We start from the raw sequence: 7,111 nt of genomic DNA on the forward strand, positions 1-7,111 counted from the left end.
CGAGGTACATTGATAACGTATACTTGTAAAGGCTGGCATGGGACTCGGTGTAGCCGGTGTTGGTTTACTATCAACTATAATCGCCACGCCTATCGTACTTGACATGGAAATAGCCGCTGGAGTCTCTGGACTGGCAGGAATAGCGATAAAATTTATTTCTCGTAAGTTGCCAAAGAAAGCATTCAAACATGATAATATTCGGATACTCGCCGAATGAGTGAGTTGGGTTTAACGTCGCTTTTAACAGTATTCCAGTTGCATCACGGCGTGTCAGCTTAATGTGGGAGGAAAGCCCGAAGTGATTCAGGTCTCAGACGTTTAGCACTTCGGTGAAACCCACGAGCACGGGTATGGTGCTGACAAACCTAGAAACATAATCGGGGCGAACCGGGATTCGAACCCACAATCATAGGTTTCTGGCGTGCCCAAGGGACGCAACTCTGCACAGCGAATCGCGGCGCCTTAGACGACTGGGCCACGCGTGCCCCCGATACTCGCCGAAGCAAAGATGAACAGCATTGAGGATCATATTTCAACAGCACTGGCTGATTGTAAGATATCCGAGGAGGATTTTCGTTCAGTGTTGTCAGAACTCACCAAATACAACACAATAAAGCAGGAGATTCGATCTTAATATCGTAAGATCAGTGGCATTAGCGAAGACAAGAAAAAAAGTACATAGAACAGGGGACACAAGCGCGTCAATTATTCCGTGCCAAAACCAAAGAACTGGTTGGAGATTAAAAATAGATTGTTTCCTATCATTGGATCGCACCGCATAACAAATCATACATTCATTTAAACGAATGCTTACATAAATATATAATAATGGAGAATTACAAACCAACAAAGGAAGAACTCGAAAAAGCTATCGAAGCATTTATGCTCAGGGACAAAATTATCAAATGGAGAGAATTACCACAAGGTATATATTATATCAATGATGTCAGACCAACCAAATACGGTCATCAATTGTTTCTTTCCAATTACCAAGAAGAGTATATAGTCTGGTCTCCTAGTAAAATGAACGAAGAACTTAGTAAAAATGTTGAATATCACTTTGTTAAAAAATTATGGTATGCGTATGAGTAAAAATAATAGAAAATATTTTCATTACAATTTAGTTTAGTCTCATCATCGTTTTTGTGCTAAAAATTCCCTCTATGGTATCATTGATTGACTCAAGGTAGTGGTGAGCTAGAGTCAATTTAACTTAATCTCATGACGATCGTTGAATCGCATCAGCGTTTACACATAAAAAATTCCCCCTGTAGTAGCAGTATAGGTATATAAATCTGGCTCCAGTGGGGTTGCGGCAGAATCACCATTACCTATACTACTTTCTGTGACGTTCCTTGTAAGAGCTGAACATTTAATATTGGAAAAAGGCTCTGGGTAGATGAAATGGAAATTTGCAATAACATATTGTGTGATGCATAAATTGGGAGCTTATTGCAATTGCAAATATCGTCTTTCTTTTTTGACAATAAATAACAACAAATTCAATCAAACGAGTCACAGCACGACTGTATGTGCTCATATTTCAACGCCATCATCACTGTTCGTGTGATGATTAACCGATCATTATTGACTTATCAACACTGACTATTGGGCAATGTTTTTGTTCCAAAGGGAAATAACTCTCCTTTTGAAATGATATAAGCGACGGTCCAAACTGTCACTTCCGGTCTGGTTCCCGGATCAATGCGCGCTGCGACAACTACACTCTCCAACCCAGAGTTCCATGCGGCCGGTGTCATTTATACCGGTACAGTTCCGCCCCTTTCGCAATAAATTCTCCCCCACCCTACGAAATAAAATCTCCCCCCAGAATATTTCCTCCCCCGGTCGTTTTATAAATACTTGCCATGCAGTTCAATAGTTGCCAAACACTTCTGATAGAGACGATGTTGGGAATGTGGAGTGAAAAGGGCTTCACTTTGAGCACTGTGTTTTCTTCACTACCGCAGTATGAGACAATAAAGTGGTATATAGGTGGATATAATATTAGTCGTTAGATATAAAGAATGTTTAGTAACTTAAGAAGTTCTAGGACAGTTATTAACACATGTCGTGTCAGCCCTATTACATTCGCGATTGTCCACTTCCAGAAAACATCCTGTGTTGGTTTAACATGAATTAGTAAATGTTAATTAGGGATGCCCATAACGTTAATTAATGAAAGACGAGTAGTCAAAACACTGTCATTTCCTGCCCAGGACATCACACCCCTACACGCGTGACACCTTCGCTACACTCTTGGTAACCATTGCTAGACTGGGTTCCTGTCTACCTAAACTCGTAATCGCGCTATGCTACTATACCAACAATATGGAACCAGTTAATAACATCGCGATAGTATAAGAGAGCTCCGCGGAGGGAATAATCGTTGTGAGGAAATTAACAACGTAACAAACTCCTCACAGCGATAGCCCGTTCGCGGAACTCTCTATAGTACATACGCTGGCCTGAAGCTTGTGCACCTTTGGTACACTCGAGGTAACATTGTAAGCTGGTTCCGGGGTCCCTATGCGGGCGGTCAACTGGCGCCAATTCACTATCATTATGAGGTCATAGTGTGTGATAAAATGCACGTATCCCTTGTCCTTGTAGATGTGAGCTTCCACAACTGGGACAGTGAAATTAACAGGTGACAGCTTACAGGATAGGCAAGCTTGAACATCTACCAAAGAAGCATACATACAAACATGATATTTACAAAGTGCTATTTTTGCGGTGTGATTTGTTTCGCCATTTTAACGTTTACGTTTAGAAGACATGCACACATATTCTGAGAAAAATATAATTATGTCTATGAGTCTTACAGAAAAATAGGAAAAGGTAACATGCACTGTCAAAGTTTGTTTGTTTATTTGTTGTTTAACGCCGCACTCGGCAATATTCCAGCTATATGGCGGCGGTCTGTAAACAATCGAGTCTGGACCAGACAATCCAGTGATTGACATCATGATCATCGATCCACGCAATTGGGATACAATGACATGCATCAACCAAGTCAGAGAGCCTGACCACCCGATCCCGTTAGTCGCCTTTTACGACAAGCATAGTCACCTTTTACGGCAAGCATGGGTTGCTGAAGACCTATTCTACCCCGGAATCTTCACGGGTCCACTGTCAAAGCATACCCTTTTGAAAATATTTCATTAAATTTGGCTTCAAGTACAAAAATTAGTATTATCGTACATAATGTCTTTATGAATTTAACTTGTACTGAAGATCGAGGTGTTAGCACAAGGCTTTTGGCTTGTTTACCGATCCAGATTCATTGAATACATGTATTGAAAATTGAAAGAAATGTTCTTAAATTTGATTACGTCTAGTTAACCATCTCTCATTCCTGCAACAGTTTGTAAAAAGTAGTCTGTGGTAATTTTATCAATATATTGGTTAAATAAAGAATGGGGTAAGAAATACATTAACAACCACATGACCCCAAACATGCTGAAAATGTTAATTTAATTGATTTAGTGATTTTCATAGTTACTATGTCTAAGTAGCAGTAGTGGATTAGACCCTTGAAGATCCGGCGTAGAATAGGTCTTCAGCAACCCATGCTTGTCGTAAGAGGCGACTAACGGGATCGGGTGTTCAGGCTCGCTTTTTGCTTGATGCATTAACTATGCTTGTTTACGCTGCACTCAGCAATAATACAGTTTATGACGTCGGCCTGTAAATAATTGAATCTGACAATCCAGTGATTGACATCATGAGCATCGATCTACGCAACTGGGATTCGATGACATGCATCAACAATCCTGACCACCCGATCCCCTTAGTCGCCTCTTACGACAAGCATGAGTTGCTGAAGACCAGTCTAACACGGATCTGCACGGGGGTAATAGACAATGCAACCAATCGTAGCGTGCAGGATCCTAACAGCAAGGTTCCCGCGTTAAAATAGTCGAAACGTTGCCCTGGTTATAGTACAAAATAGTCAATCCCCCGTTTTATTGACATCAATTACATACGACAAGCATCTCAGACAAGTGTAAAAATACAGTTCCTTCATTATATTTTATTTAAAAAACCAGCTGAACACCTGTTTATGTCGGATAAACTCGCTTATCTCCAAAACATAAAACAAAGAGTCGAGGAGGAGTGCCTTGCCTTAAACATAATGTTATCAACAGAGTTGAACATTTTGAATAGAGCGCATGCTTTAACACCGAAACCTGTCTAACCTTCACTGATTGATGGTTTTCTAGCGAGTGAACACTAACGAGTGCTTGCTGTGTGCCCGGATATGGTTAGCAACCCCGGAGGGGTAGTATTGTGGATAAGCTCCAAGAAGCACACACTTTCGACGAGCCATGAATCAATCAATTGTGAACAGGGTATCCCCCCCCCCCCCCCCCCCCCCCCCCACACACACACCGACACCGACACACACGCATGCACGCACAGACACACACAGCCCCCTCCCCCTAGGTCTGAAACGTTGTGTACGTATAATAAAGAAGCTGTTATCCATAATAAAACTCTTTGTAATGTTTATATCCAACTTCTGAATGCCTCTCAATCACAGACGTGTATCGGGGACACGGGTGGCCCAGTCGTCTAAGGCGCCACGATTCGCTGTGCAGAGTTGCGTCCCTTGGGCACGCCAGAAACCTATGATTGTGGGTTCGAATCCCGGTTCGCCCCGATTATGTTTCTAGGTTTGTCAGCACCATACCCGTGCTCGTGGGTTTCATCGAAGTGGTAAACGTCTGAGACCTGCATCACTTCGGGATTTCCTCCCACATTAAGCTGACACGCCGTGATATAACTGGAACACTGTTAAAAGCGGAGTTGAACCCAACTCACTCACAGACGTGTATTTTACTGAAGATTTCTTTGTGTTGACTGATCTGTGAACGTGAAGATATGATTACTGGTATTGATAACATGTTGAATCTTACATCGCTATTTCTAACATGTATTTGGCAAGTGTTTTTGATTGGTCACTCAAAGGCTATATAGCATCATAACCACCTGTTATTGATGGACGCTGAGGAATATACTATTTATAGAAAAGTATTTCTTTCTCAGTCATTGTCGGTATAATTAAATGTATAATTATAGTCCACAAACTGCAGAGTTGATGTTACTACTTCGTGCAAAATATGTGTGGTAATTCCTTTGGGCAGAAACCACGACAGAAATATTCTAAGAGTGTACATTTCATGTTTTAGCATGAGATGTGGTGGAATGTGTGTGGGGGGTGGGGTGGGGATAACGTCACACCCACATCCACACCAACCGAACACCCACACCAACACCCAAACCCACACCCCAACACCAGCACCCACATCCAAACTAGAACCAAAATCCAAAGTAACATATGGGCATTTATTACTGCGCATAATAATGGAAACATCGTATGCATTACATAGAGCCTGGAATTTTGTATTGAGACTTGAGAACATTTTTGTACGAACACACCTTCCAACAATTTAGTTTTTGTGGCAGACAATCTATTTTATTCTTTCAACAGTCTGAAGCATAATTATATTTTTCAAGCATTTTCTGGGACAAATTATTTCTTTCGATAAAATCCCCCACCCCCTAAATTATCAAATGGTCTGTCCCTAACTTAACATTAAAGCTGCTATCGAAATCAATAAATGCGTTAGACGTTATTAAATGGTTCTATGTGCAGTATATATGTGATTCTGACATAAAAGGGGTTAATAATACGAGTATGCACATAACGTTGAACGTGGGTCCCTGTACTCATACAGGAGAGATATTGCCAGTAATTAAATGTCAATATATGTTCATGGCAAAAGCAATAAAATATAGCCCTAGGATCGGTGTATCTGCACCGCTGAACTCCGCCTTTGTGTCTTTTGTTTGTTTGTTGTTTTAACGTCGAACTAATCAATATTCAAGGTATATGACGGCGGTCTGTAAATAATCGAGTCTGGACCAGAAAATCTTGTGTATCACATCGGTCTACTCAATTAGGAAACGATGACATGCATCAACCGAGTCCCGTTAGTCGCCTCTTACGACAAGCATGTGTTGCTGAAGACCTTCACGGGTACACCATCCGAGTGTATTGATCATATGCAATGACTTGCTCCCCTCTTGGATGAAAAAATCATTTACTTCCGTGTAGTGTTATGAATATGCCTAGACTGGATAAACTAGCCTGAACACTCGATCCCGCTTGTCGCCTATGTCTTTGTAAAGGACGCGACGAATACTGAAGAATGAGATCAGGTAATACTGGGGGAGGTTTGGCGATGTGTCCTATATTTTATTGCCACGGTTGACGGGTATGTCGAGAACGACAAAACGACACAGCCCCAATATCTCATAACCATTAAAGATCAACTGTTTACCTGGATATGTTTGACTGTGTGTCATCTTCTGACCTGTACTCACAAAATTATTTAAAGATTTAACTTAGTGCATAAGTAATTTTCATGAAGAACATTCAGGGGGCATGATATTATTCTGAGAACAACAAAAGAAGAAAGGATATAATTGTTAACACTGTACAATACTGACAAATCTAAGATTAAATGTCGATAGACAACACATTTTCGGCCAAAACACACGGGAAAAGTATACACATTAATACCAAATGTAGGTGTTGAAAATAGTAATTGTACCTCAAAATATCACTTCTCAACGACGATCCATTTGTATTAGTCAGTCACAGCCTACACCGGTATCCTCGCCCGCAATGAATACACGATCTCAGCCGGTGAACGACAAAGACGTACCCTTTAGGATTGAGTTACAATCACACCCCTTTATAACCAGATCCGTATTCATGACATGGCTAGCTTGAGTCACATTGAATAATGCTATTGTGTAAACAAAAATAGCTCACCTGTATACCTGTATGTCAGACAGAGAGATCTGATTGATGAATAATTTAAATCCTCTCTGTTAGACTGTTTAATAGGACGTATTTGTCCCAACTCTATATTGAGGGACTATTCTCTATATGCTAGTATGGAGGTTTGGGTAGGTTTGGGTGCTGATTGCTCTATTGTAAACGGTTCATTGTAGCGTGAGCAAGACCGCCGTCATACAGCTGGGATATTGCTGATTGTGATTGTGTTAAACAGCAAACAAACAGACAAACTTGGCT

The 7,111-nt window shown here is 41.0% G+C and overlaps 1 protein-coding gene across 2 annotated transcripts in view; it reads right to left on the reverse strand.

Moving 5' to 3' along the window:
• LOC124112503 overlaps positions 1-6,750 on the reverse strand; it is a 28,129-nt gene extending 21,379 nt beyond the window's left edge. Inside the window, exon 1 of one of the 2 annotated variants that reach the window (XM_046472656.2) lies at positions 6,624-6,748. The gene's annotated coding sequence lies outside the window, so the exon portion shown is untranslated. Of the gene's footprint in view, positions 1-6,623 lie in introns of both variants that reach the window. The other variant, XM_046472654.2, reaches the window with a different exon arrangement.
• Positions 6,751-7,111: the final 361 nt, after the last annotated feature.

This window comes from Haliotis rufescens, unplaced genomic scaffold, assembly GCF_023055435.1.
Source record: "Haliotis rufescens isolate VD_foot unplaced genomic scaffold, xgHalRufe1.0.p SCAF_17, whole genome shotgun sequence".
NCBI classification, from domain to species: Eukaryota; Metazoa; Mollusca; class Gastropoda; order Lepetellida; family Haliotidae; genus Haliotis; species Haliotis rufescens.